This window comes from Sitophilus oryzae, unplaced genomic scaffold, assembly GCF_002938485.1.
Source record: "Sitophilus oryzae breed Bouriz unplaced genomic scaffold, Soryzae_2.0 scaffold_1496_pilon_pilon, whole genome shotgun sequence".
NCBI classification, from domain to species: Eukaryota; Metazoa; Arthropoda; class Insecta; order Coleoptera; family Curculionidae; genus Sitophilus; species Sitophilus oryzae.
The window spans coordinates 1,373,163-1,387,487 of record NW_022146165.1 but is presented as its reverse complement, the minus strand read 5'-3'; the positions used below and the strand labels follow the sequence as shown (position 1 = coordinate 1,387,487).

At 32.6% G+C, this 14,325-nt stretch overlaps 1 protein-coding gene across 6 annotated transcripts in view; it reads left to right on the top strand.

Annotated features, from left to right (window-relative positions):
* Positions 1-273: 273 nt before the first annotated feature.
* Positions 274-14,325, top strand: part of LOC115877665 (Down syndrome cell adhesion molecule-like protein Dscam2) — an 84,338-nt gene continuing 70,286 nt past the window's right edge. For 3 of the 6 annotated variants that reach the window (XM_030893932.1, XM_030893931.1, XM_030893930.1), the window contains exon 1: positions 274-818. The gene's annotated coding sequence lies outside the window, so the exon portion shown is untranslated. The remainder of the gene's footprint in view (positions 819-14,325) is intronic. The other 3 variants (XM_030893929.1, XM_030893928.1, XM_030893926.1) reach the window with 3 other exon arrangements.

The window sequence follows — 14,325 nt, the reverse complement described above, 5'->3', positions numbered from 1 at the left end:
TTAAATAATGGGGGCATTTACTTTACCTTTTGTCACAATAACCAAAATTTACAAACAAAGTAACATCAGTGCGTCTCGAACGGTAGTCTAACAGGTATTATTACCTAATACCTATCAACTCTGTTCGTTGTCTGATTTCTCTCTCCCTAGTTTGCAAATAATATTTTAAAAATAAATAATGATTGTACAGCGTGTCTTAAAACTGAATGAAAAACAGCAGGTCATCTCATTATCGAATTTTATTTTTTATCGAATATGTCCAAATATGTCAAAATAAACTCGTAAAAAAACAAGAAAGAAAATTTAAGTTTTTTTGTCATATTTGCGGAAATGGCAAATATAAATTCACCTACTAAACGGATTATTAGTGGGGTCATCTACAGGCAACTTTACCCCAATTTGAGCCACCCTATATCTAGAGTTTAGAGAGTCTAGAGTGGAGAGTCAAGTTTGAAATTATAGATATTTGAAATGGAAATAAGTAAATCTAAAGTAAATATTCTACTTTGTTATCGAAGCATCTATTTAATTATAAAATTTCAAAAAATATTTTACTATTAGCTAATTACATTTCGACTCGCTGTAGCACTGCAGCAATATTCTAAGTACGTTTTTCAAATACGATGTTCCCGTTTAGCCGGAGGCAAAGCAGACGTTGCCTTTCTGAACAAACCAGACGAGTCATGTTACAAAAAGGGAAAATGGAAAATGGAAGGAACGGAAGACTACAATTAGGGATTGCTAAAAATCAACAATTACGTCTATTTCGAAAGTTAAGCTGAGAGAGCAAACGAAAATATCTTATAATTAATTAACAGGTAAAGAATGTTGTTGATCTTCTTTTAACTAAAATTTACACAGTTTTTTTTCCAATACATCTAAATAATAGATATTTACGATACAAATGAGTTAACAGCATCATTAAGACACGTGTGTAAAAGTTGCATAACGAGTGCGTAGCACGAGTTGTGTAATCACACAAGTATTCTAATGAAGTTAACTCGCGTGTATTGTACAATATGTTTTCTACGTCTAATAGGCCTGTCGGCAAGTGCATCGATGGCGGGAACAAATCCGGACAAGCTGGAATATGTTATCCAGTTATTCTTTATTGTTATCCAGTTATTCTTCCGTACATTGTGCATATTATCAATTCATGCATTGAAACTTCCACATTCCCTTTGGGTTGGAAGTATTCATTTCTACTTCCTGTGCCTAAAGTATCCAGTATCACCAGTATGAGTGATCTAAGACCAATAAGTATCCTTCCAACCCTCTCTAAGATATTTGAGAGGGTTCTTGAATCCCACCTGAGAGAATACATAAATAAACATAGTCTCTTGCCTCCGATTCAGTCGGGATTTCGGAAAAACCACAGTTGTACAACAGCATTACTCAAGGTAACGGATGATATTCTGGAGGCTGCTGATCGGGGTGACCTCACTGGTTTGGTTCTCTTGGATTACTCGAGGGCTTTTGATAAGTTGAATCATCAGCTCTTATTAGCAATATTAAAGTTTCTTGGGCTTGAGTGTCGCGCATTGAAACTTGTCGAGAGTTATCTCTCAGATAGGACACAATCTGTAAGATTAAATGGCACGCTGTCTAGTGTTCGACATATTAATTGTGGTGTCCCACAAGGATCAATTCTGGGTCCATTATTCTTTATCCTCTACACATCACAGCTCGATTCGGGTTTGAGAGATTCAACGTCGCTTCGCTTATATGCAGACGACACGCAAGTGTATATGTCTTTCCAACCAGGAAAAATATTGGAAGCCAATGCCATCCTCTCTAGTGAACTTAGTATACTTCTAAAGACATCATCTAATCATTGTTTAGACATTAATCCCAATAAATGTTACGGTCTTTTATTTGGTAGAATACAGGCTAGAGACCAATATGAAAAATTGTTTTCTGTGTCTTTGGACGGAAAGAGGTTGAATAGCTGTAAATCTGCAAGGAACCTTGGTGTGATTATGGATACTCACTTAAGGTTTACTGAACATATTAACAAATGTATAAAAAAGGCCTTCATAAATTTAAAACTGATCTACAATCAACGTTACATCTTAAATCCTAATCTCAAAAAGAAATTATGTGACACCTTAGTTCTTTCACAATTTACCTATTGTGACTCACTATATGGACCGTGTATTTTAGATCATGATGCTAAACGCATTCAACGACTACAGAACTGTTGTATCCGTTTGATAGGCAGTATAAAAAAATATGATACAGGTATCACAAATAAAATGGCGGAAATTGGTTGGCTCAACATGGCTGGGAGAAGAAAATTTCATTCATACTTACTAATTTATAAGATAATCAATAATAAAAGTCCATGTTATTTGTTTGATAAAATTAAATTTAGGTATGATGAACATTCACTGGACTTGCGTCACAAGTTTAATATCGCTCCCCCTATACATCGCACAACGCTGTATGAGAGATCATTCAGTTATCAGGCATGTATTCTTTATAATAGAATTTCTGTAAATCTTAAAATTAACTCTTATTTGAAATTTAAAAGTTCTATACGACAGTTAATATTTAATTCTTCATTTAAATGTTCAGATCTTATAATCTCCCGTCATGCCGCCATTTTAGTTTGTTTTGATTTATTTATTTATCTACTTAATGTACTTACTTGTTAATTACTTTCTGTATAATTATCTATAATACGGGATTAATTATTGGTTGCCTTTTTTTTACTCATAGAATTATTCTCTTTGTGTATCTACCATATATAAATACTTATCAATTATTTCATGTTTCATGTATAAATATTTAATTAATTGATTTTCGGTATATTCTTTCCAAACCAAACCAAACTATGTTATTCTACCCTTTAGTTTTCTATTATAATTATTATTGATTTATTATAATATTTTTATATAATATATATTAATTATGTCTACTAATTAGGGTTAAGTTAGGAAGCTAAGCTTCAACTTCGCCTTTTGTGATTTTTTTAAATTTCGCAATAAAGTCTTTATTATTATTATTTTTATTATTAATAAGTTTTATTTTGGTTTGGTGTCGAGAAGCACGTATTAAATTTGCACTCGCCGTAAAGCCCGGATTTGACCGCCATCTAGGAAAAATTGGCTAAAATTCGGTTTATTTTTCATTATTTGTCAATAACTCGATTTCTATCAACTTTAGTGCAAAATATGTAGAGACCAAAATTAAAGAAGACGAAAAACTCTATAAAAAATTGTATTGTAATTGTATAGTGCGACTACCCAAAGTATCGAATTTTACGAAAACAAAAAACTTGTTTGCTACTTGTTAAACAATAAAAATTTAGTCCAACAATAAAAATTTAGTCCGCAATAACGGACTAAATTTTTATTGTTGCACGATTGGTGGAAAATCAAGTTTAACCGCCTTATCTCTCAGCTGCGTTGAGGTAAAGTACCCGGCGCGTTTTTTTTTTGAGTGGTCTACCCATTTCCAATAGGCCTAATCCACATGTCGTCAACTTAGGTTTCTTTTCAGGTGGAAGGTTCATCAGAGTTCCTTCGTTTTTTTGATGTTACTGGCTGTTCAATATAATCTTCCTGAATGTCTTCCACATCTGTATCATATTCCGGATCTGGTTCATAAGGTGCAGAATATTCTTTTCGTTGATCTTTATCGAGAGGAAAATTGTCCTCGTACTTATCTTCGTCTAATTTTGCCAACTCAAAACTATTCGAACATGATTTGCCCTGACAAAGTGCACACATTACTGAGCAACGCAAACCTGCTTTGCGGTAACTACAAGATGTTTTACAACCTTTGGCACATTTACATAAAATCAGATTTAATAATTCTTGGGGAGCTGCATCTTGGGAAGTAGCAATGGGCATCAACCCATTCTTTGAAATCTTCCATCCCCAATCTAGAGGTGATTTTTCATTCCCATACCATATCTATACCTGACTGTACGTACGGAAGGAGTGCAAACGAGCTGCGTCTTTTGTCGGTGGTAATGATGCTAGGTTTGGTAAGCTTTTGGTAATTTTTGGATTTTACGAAACACTGGTATCTGTACTTATCTAATGAGTCGCATTTTTTGGATCCATATAGATGAAGAAGAAATCGTTCTCCAGCTTTTTCTATATCTTCTGGGGATGCGTTTGCAACAAGTTCTTTCTGCAACCAATAACAGACGACTACTATATAATTGTGTCTCCAGCAGTCGAGCAGCAATCGTACATGACCTTGAGATAAAGATTCCGCTTAACAACAGGAGTAATAGTCTATGAGCTAGTAACGTTTTTGAGAAAGTATTTAAGACGTCTGGCTCTTTGATATATCTTTTATTATGCTCTTTGGAACAGCGTGCAGGCCGTCTGGCTGCCGATATACGTTGCGTTCACTACTGCGCATCCAAAGAATATCCTCTATTTTTTACTTAGCGTTTTAAATTCCGGTGTTGAATAAAAATCGAGCAAGTCTCCATTAGCTCGGCGCGTAGAGCTTTCACCTATGAAGCGAAGGTCAGTGGTTCGATACCGGCTGGGAACTTTTTTATTTTTTTTTTTTCGTTTATATTCTGAGAGGAAAGTATTAAATATTTGCTTTTTTATCACCAGAACGGATAGCGTTTATGGGTTTATGATCCGTAGTGTATATAAGTAGAATTTAATACTTTCATTTGTTTTGAAGGATTATTGTGGTAATTAATTATTAGATAGGTTTAGGATGGTCTGGCTGCCGCGCCGGTAGGTTGCGTTCACTACTGCGCATCACATGGGTACAGGGTGTCTCATTTTCGTGCGTTTTTTGGGATTTGGGATATCTGGGATTTCTCGTTTATGAGTGGAGATAGAATGATGCGTTTTTTTTCACATTACTTTCGCTAGTTTTTTATGTAACTAAATATTCTACCCCTAGATTTGCGCATTTTCTACACATTAACATTAATCAATCTTGTTTAAAATGTATTATTATTTTATTTAATTTAATTTAACCAGATAATTTTGTTTTCTATCGTTATCTTAACAAACTGAACTGAAAATAAACTTGTGTAGCTTTTAGATAACAACTGTTAAAAAAGTATTATTAAAATGATTATTAAAATAATAAACAACAGCTGAAAAAAATATTTTGAAAAAGACAGGCAGAAATTACCTTAATAAAGCATTAAAATGTTAATTTTTATATATTATGTTTAAATCTTTAAAATGAAATTATAAACGAGAAATCCCAAAAAAACACACAAAAATGGAACACCCTGTACACAGGTGATGCGCAGTAGTGAACGCAACCTACCGGCGCGGCAGCCAGACCATCCTAAACCTAAACTAAAACTAAACGGGTAGTCGCGCGGAAAAAGTACCTAGAACGTTTTTTATGGAGTTTTTCCTTTTCTTTAATTTTAGTTTGAACATTTTTTTGCACTAAAATTGATAGAAAGAAATCGAGTTATTGACAAATAATGGAAAATAAACCGAATTTTAGCCACTTTTTCCAAGATGGCGGCCAAATCCGGGCTTTGGGGGTTGTGCAAATTTAGCACGTGGTTCCTTACACTAAACTAAACAAAATAAAATTTATTCTAGCTTGTCCGGATTTGCTCCCACCATAAGCTATTTTTTAATACTTGGCGACTGGCCTATAACTATAAAAACACACAATGAATTTTAAAAGTGATTGTTACTTAACTATATACCCATCCTAAAAATCAATTACCTTAATACCTTTGTTCAAATAACACCATGCCAGACCATGCATTGCAACGTCAATATGACAGTAAATAATATTCATAATATTGATGTCACTAGTTTAAAAAATGAGCGATTCGGAAAATATTCCCTCTGACATTGAAGAAGAGGCATTCAGAGCCATTTCTGGATTGCTTCCAGCAAGATCGAAACAGGAGTATGAATATACATTCTCTAAGTATGAAAAATGGTGCAACGAAAAAAAGTACACAACTATGGAAATGAAAAGGTACTCATAACATATTTTTCCAATTTAGTGCAAAATAAATGTTTCACAAAATATGTTTTTCTCTTTAGTAGTCATCTAAACAAGGTGTGCGGTAATGAAAATGCGTGAGTTAAGAAGCTCTTAACTCACTCAAAATGCGTGAGTTAAGAGCTTCTTAACTCACTGACGTAGATAAATAAATAAAACAAAGTCACAAACAAAGTCGGGATATTATGGACAACAAACAAAAAATATGACATGCAAAACTTTGTTGAAGACCCTGGATGTTATACTACAAATATTTTTTCTTTGTTCTTTGTGTTTTTTGCATCTGATGACGGTAGGAGATAACATTTGAAACGTTAAGCATTTTTTGTTGGTTAAGCAATTTTTTTAAATAGATTCACAATAGATTTTTTGGCCAGGCAAAAAAGCTGGTTTCCATTTGGATTCAACACAGTGAGTGGTATAAAAAATAACTTTTATAGAGGGTGAGTCTTACATAAGTGCAAATATCTTCAGGGCTGGTAGATCTCGATAAAAGGAACATACTTTTTCTTTGCCGTTTTTTCAAATAAGTCAGAAATAAGCCAGATATTTTACTTTGAAAATTAAAAAAAATGATTTTTCGTTTAAATTTTCAGAACTACTAGATCTTTTCTGGATTTTCTTTCTTGTAAATTTAACCTACTACCTATGTGGCCATATTATAAATATATCATATTTTTTTAACAAAAAATTAAAAAAAGTGCTAAAAATTGCAAATTTAAAAAAAAATTACTTGTTTCTGGGGTCGAAATATGCTACCCCTAAAAATATTTGCACTTATTTAAGACATCCTGTATATTATAGATTACTCTTTCAGTGGCGAAAAACAACAGACTTTTTCAAGATAAAATAATTAGTTATAACCATTATAATTAACATAATACATTTGCAAGGGAATACTAAATTAAGTTGAATTAATAAAGTAGTGCGCCAATGAAAAGTTTTAACAACTAAAAACTTGGGCTAAAACAAACCGAAAGAAGATGTTCAACGTCGTAAATCAGATTTTAAGCCTCTCCAACAGAGGAAAAGTTAATTAAAACCATATTTTTCAGTTCCTACTTCACTCTCTAATTTCAAATCCAGACGTACACCCCGTGAAATATTACTATACTATTACAGTCTCCCTAATTGTACTTAGTCTTTATGCTTTATTTAGTCATCTGTAATTATTTCCTTGTTCTGTACTCTACAGTTAGGTTTATATTTTATATCAAGAGTTCCTTAAAATAACGAGAACAAGAGAAATAATTCTTGTTAAAACAGATTTTAGATAATCATCATCATCATCATTTAGCTTATACCGTCCACTGCTGAACAAAAGCCTCCCTTAACTCTAGCCATTTCATTCTATTTTGCGCCACTTGAACCCAGTTTCCGGCCACCCTCTTAATATCATCTGTCCATCGACTAGGAGGTCGTCCTCTGCTTCCTTAGGCCTCGTATCTTGGTCTCCATTCCACAAGTCTCTTTGTCCACCGTCCATCTGTCATCCTAGCCACATGTCCTGCCCAATTCCATTTAAGATATAAGACACATATCACCGCATCTCTTACTCCTGTTCGATTTCGTATTGTATGATTGAGTATTTTATCTCGTGTAATTCACAACATGGACCTTTCCATTTTCCGTTGCATGACCTGTATTCTATGTATGTTCTTTTTTGTCAAAGTAAGTGTTTCTGCTCCATACTTGAGGACAGGCAAGACACACTCGTTAAATATTTTTCTTCTTAAAGATATGGGAAGATCAGATCTCAGTAGATACCTTAGTTTACCGAATGCCGCCCACGACAAACCTATTCTTCGTAGAATTTCGTGGGTCTGATTATCCCTTCTAATACCGATCTCATGCCCTAAGTATTTATATACAGGGTGTTTCAAAACAAATGCGAAAAACTTCAGGGGGTGATTCCTTGTTCAAAATAAAGGGTAGTTTGCTTTATAAACGTTGGGTCAAAAGTCAACCATTAGGGAGATATCGCGGTACAAAGATGGCGGAAAAATAATGTTCTTATTTTTTATCTTGAAAACGAAAAGAGATAGACTAATGAAATTTTATGGAAGCATTACTGTTATGAAAACACACTTTCTGGTATCACTTTTGATCTAAAATGAGTGGAAGGGGTTGAAATAAACTACCCCTATCATTCTTGTTAACGAAATTTAAAGAAAAATCTTATCAAACACATGCATAAAAATTAATTTGGATAGTTTAGTTTGTTTAGAAACTTTTTTATCTCTTGTATTTTTTTTATAAAACTCACCGATTTGAAATTAAAAAATAAAATGTAAAGCATTACATGTCAGGACTAAACATATTTTTAGATAAGAATCTAGTGATAATAATGATAATAATAATAATCTAGATAATAACGTATTGCAGTAGGGTCAAATAAAACAATATTAGAAACATCCTAAAAAGTGACAGCGGCCGACTAGATTTTTTCCTAAAAAAATTACAGCTGCCCACTAGATTCTTTATCTAAAAATGTTTTTTGTCCTGACATGTAATGCTTTACATTTTATTTTTTAATTTCAAATCGGTGAGCTTTATCAAAAAAACACAAGAGATAAAAAAGTTTCTAAATAAACTAAACTATCAAAATTAATTTTTTTCGCATGTGTTTGATAAGATTTGTCTTTAAATTTCATTAACAAGAATGATATGGGTAGTTTATTTCAACCCCTTCCACTCATTTTAAAAAAGTGAAAAAATTACCAGAAAGTGTGTTTTCATAACAGTAATGCTTCCGTAAAATTTCATTAGTCTATCTCTTATCGTTTTCAAGATAAAAAATAAAAACATTATTTTTCCGCCATCTTTGTACCGCGATATCTCCCTAATGGTTGACTTTTGACCCAACATTTATAAAGCAAACTACCCTTTATTTTGAACAAGGAATTACCCCCTGAAGTTTTTCGCATTTGTTTTGAAACACCCTGTATATGCACTTGTTCCAAAGGTATGTTATTAATGTTTAAATTTCCACTCAGTACTAGGTTTGTCATGTATTGTGTCTGTAGTGATAAAACACTAAATCGCCACAATATAACAAAACACTTTTACTTTTACACGTTAGTTTTTTTAACCATGTTAGCATCATCAGCTGATGATTAAAACTAAGCTAATATCTACATTTAAAATAAGAAAGTTGCTCTCAACTTCTGGTACTTCCGGAAGTGCCGCCATATTGGAAATATTTTTAATCGACAGATCTCGTTATAGAACAATGCTGTGCAAAAACTCTCCGGTCTAGATATTGTGATTCTCTTGAAACTTCTTATGCACGCTCAGCCTGGGACACCCTGTATATCCTCCGAACTCTGCTATATAAATTTAAAAAAACGTAAGAGGAAATAATTTATTTTAAAATAAACATTTACCTAATATACCTAGAGAAAAATAAATAGTTGAAATTTGTAAAATAATATTAATATTAGGAATTCTTCCCATTTAATGCATGTATTTATTTTTAATAAAAATAGGAATATATTACTATTAAATGTATGTAAATACATTCGGTATCGCTCATGAAATATATTATTTTATATCAGTTATATTTTATTTGTTCTTAGTATATACGGTCTTTAATATAAATATTAAATATAAATTAATTTTAACGGTCATTTATAAATGCGTATCGAATATTTGAAATTATAGAGCTATTAATAATAAATATTTTGAACAATTTGCAATGCAAAAAATCTAATATCACTAAATGGTTCATCTGTAAAAAACTGCTACCAATGCAGGGTATGATTTTTTTTTTAAAATTTTATGAAAAATTGAAGAAACCTATTGAATATTTTTGTCAAATGCTGAGAAAAATATGCAATGACAGCCACTTACAGTAAAGTGTCAAAAAGTGGGCTATATTTTAAAATCAAATTACATCTCAGAATGTTAATAAACCATAGGGTTTGTTCAAAAAAAATTCTCTGGCTGTTTGACAGTGGCGAAATATCCGCCACTCTCAAACAGCCTCTACACTATCACCGAAATGTTATTTTACGAAATTTTTCCAGAAATATTTCGTGAAACATTTCGCAAAATATTTCTGGAAATACTTCCAGAAGTAAACTCAAATATAAGCCCGTTTTATAAAAATTAGTTCCCACGTTTCCTGAAATAGATCGAGACGCGCCGTGATTGGTTGTTTCTTTTTTATTGTTAATCTGGGTTAACAATAAAAACAAATTATTCTTAACCCAGATTAATAATAAAAAACAAACAACCAATCACGATCGTCACACGAATAGCGCGTCTCGATCTAAAGCAGGAATAGTGGGAACTAATTTTTATAACACGGACTTATATTTATCACTATTTTGTGAAATAGCACTAAACAATCAAGGTCAAAAGTTGTGGTGACTTCAGAAAAATAAGTAAACATGGAGTATGAATAAATATTAATTTGTAATGGAGTGTAAGGGTAATACAACTATATTAAACTGATATGAAAAATCAGAAACAATGCATTTAGAAAACAGTTACCGATGGTAGATTAAATGGGCTATTCCTCTAAGGTTACACAAGAATATTTAGTTTTAATCATTGTCTAACATTATTTATTACAATATAGTAGAAAATATTTTTCCAAAACTTAAAATCGCAAAATTGCAGGGCAATACGCAGTGACTAATTCTACTGGCGGTCCGCCTTTATAGGTTATAATCCATGGTTTTAAACTATTTAAAAAATCGTCTAATTATTTCTTATTTTTGAATGGATTTATATCAAACCATGTTATTACTATATATAAAAGTATCTTTTATTGACATCGTGTCAATCAATAATATTCCCAATGAGCTCGATATATTGATGATGTTGCCAGTATTACTCATCAAGCAATACTAGTATGAGATCAATCAATTAAGGCCGCGTAAACAAACAACATACACTACTGGCAAAGGAATATTAGCAATAGGAGGTTTTCAATGCGATAAAAAAAGATAGTAAGGCTGCAAAATACACTGCAGTGCAACAGAGACGGATAAAGTGTCTTTTCCCTACCATCGTATAGGGGAAGTGATCATAGAATAAGTGATACGACGAGAGAGCCCCTGCGAGAGGAGGCGCCGGGCGGGTCTTTAAGACGCTTGTGTGGGGGCTACCGCCTACTAATAGAACAGAATCGAAAAAATAGAAACAGGACGGACAGTGTTGCCATTCAATTAAATCGAAATTATGTTGGCTTGTCAAAATCCTAAATCTTCTAATCCCATTATCTTGCCTACTTAATGAATTATAAATAAAGTACGAAACAATTTTACGAATGTTTTCTCTAGGCACATAACTTCTTTCTAAAACGAAAAGTAACATGCAAAACTTTGATATCATTTCTAAAATAGCAAGTGCAATTCTATGAAATGGCAATACTGTACGATCTTCCTAGCAGTCGCCCCGACACAGTCGGTCGGCGGCGGCGCTTCACAAAGCCGCGGCTGTGACAAAGGAATTAGGCCGAAAAAAACTTTATAAGGAGTAGACGAACAGGGTTGCCGGGTTTGTTAGATTATAATTCCATACGAGAACAAAATTCTCGGTAGATCTTCAACAAAAATTAAAAGTACAGAAACGAAATAAAATATAATATTTAAGTCCAAAATTAGCATTCCTATGTGTCGTAATAATAGATCACTCAAATAAAATACAAATATAATAAATATAACAAGAATTAGAAATAGCTAGGTATATTATTTAATATTAAAAAAAATATTGAATTAAATAATATTAATATATTAATAAAAACATATAAAACTATAACAAGTAGGGATAGCAGTCACAAATTAGTGTAGCAGTCACTTTTTACCTTTGTACAAATTTTGATCAGTGATATCTAAAATTAATTTCATTTCAATGGGAAAGCTGTAGCAACTCTCAACTCTTTTTTCATATTAATATATTTTTTTGACGGGAAAATCACTAAAATATTTGTCCGAATTTAGGTTGTCTCTTAACTTAAATTTTATTTTTTGGGGGAAAATATGAACCCATATTTTAACTTTAGTAGATGAATGAAATAAAATATTTTCAAAAGATATCAACTTTTTCGGGCATGTCGCCAATACCGCGCCTAATAAGGAGTAATAAGGATTTTTAGGAATATCTCTGTAACTCTGCAACTAGACAGAACGATGACCTGTAGGTGTGTTATTACTAAATAAAATTTAATGAAATAATAATAAAGTCAGATTATACAGATTCCAACGCGGCAGTCGCTTAATTTTTAGTCAAATAAGTCAGCTTTTTTTAAAAGTGCTTCTATTGTAAAAACTAAAGACGCAGTTGAATATATCGTTAGATTTTTCTTTAAATCGGTAGATCGGTAGTTTACAGACGAAACCGGTAGACCTGGCAACTCTGTGATGAACTGACGGGAGTCGGAATAGCGAGGTGCGGAGGCGCGGGAAGGGAAATAAAATAATGGCGATAAATAAAGGGCAGGGAGAGTGGAATAAAGGGCTGGGTATCATGAGTGGATGGGAGGTGGCGGAATTTCCAAAATTTGTTATCTTATTGGAGTTTGTCTAAGTAGACAGTCGTAGTGGAAGTGGAAACGGGGAAGTTGTTGTCCATCTCTGTTTAAGCATAGACTTTTTATAGGCGTTTCATTCCAATGCATGTAATTCCTATGCCTAGAGATCCATTGCCGGGCCTGTATACGATAATTTGATATACCTACTAATTCATTATAAAACAATTAAATAATAAACATATTGTAATTATAATCCTGCAGATTGAGTGAAAAGTTTTGTTCCTAAATATCTACGATAAATAATAAACACGTGTTCGAATATTAATTCTGTGGAATATAAATATAACATAAAACGAGATGTAATTAACGAAATATCATCGTAACAACAGCTATTTTATAAACGTCTAGGTTTACTTATTTCACTGAGATTTATGAAAAAAAGTCCTTTGCCTCGGCGACAGATAGCGCCACGTTTTGGAAATAGCTCAAAACGAAACAAAATTGAACGAGGCAACAAGAAACGCCAAAAAAATCCTTCCCACGCCCTCCGCTCGAGTAGTTTTCAGGCGCTTTTAAGAATCGAAAGTAGGTCGAGGCAAACCGAAGTTCCTTTGAGGGTTCAATTTGATCGAGAAAGATTGCCAAGTATACCACTTCCTCCTGAATCGGTGATTACTAGGTGGGGTACGTGGATGGATGCTGCCTATTTTTATGCTGATAATTTTGATTCCTTTAAAGACATTATATTACAATCTCCTCAATCTGCTTCCCAAGCAGTTAAAAAGTGTCAAGAGATTGTGAAAAATGAAGAGAAAAAACAAAACTTAGCGTTTATCAACAAACTATAGCTTTGTGAGCACAAAACTCGAAATCAAGGATCTTGCGCTAGCCGATGCAGTGGAAATAGTTGAGATATTTAAGACGGAGATCTCAAAAGTACGTGGTGCTTCAGGTTATAATTTTTAATAAATTGACTGACGTTTTAATTAAAAATACAGGGTATACATTTTTAACTCAAATGGCAAATATTATTCAAGGAAACATTGTTGAAGATCTCATTATTAATGCCAGTTTAATTCCGAAATTTAAATATGCCCCAATTACAAGTGTAGATGTTGAACGAAGTTTTTCCCCATTAAAATATACAGGGTCCGGCAATAGTGCGTCGGGCATCTGTAGCTCCTAGAATAAAAAACTTGAGAAGTTTGTTTAAGTGCAAACCTAAAGTATGCATCAGGATGTATTTCAGGAAAATATTTTAACTTCTATAGGGTGGCTAAAAAAAGTGTGAGTGGACCTGGATGATTTTTTTTAATTGGAACACCCTGTGTATTATTGCATTTTTGGCTTCCTTTCAGATCACTTTACATGACCCTAAGATATGAATAAATATATTTCGATAGTTTCAGAGATATTAAAAAATAAATCAAAAATATATATTTTTCAGCTCTTCTTAAAAAAAATTATTAAAAATACAAGAACTGTTCTGAAATCAAAACTATATTAGGTATTTACTTTAGATAGTCTGTTCTTACTTACTATAAATATGGTAATCGTAAATCATACAGGATGTTCAATATTCTACGCCAAACTTTCTAAAATATAAAATAAATTTTCTTTGTTATTTTAAATGGAACACCCTGTATATTATTTTTTTATTAGATGGAGAGTTAAAAAATGAACATTTTTTGTATTTAGAGTACTTCAAAATTTTTAACGGTTTCGCAGATACGCGCAGTATTATTTCATATGGCGCTTTCAATGGTAAAATACGAAAGAAAAATCATTGGGTGGCTTTGATAAAAATTTACTGTAGAAAATGCCATATGAAATATAAACCCGCAAATATCTGCGAAACGGTTATAAATTTT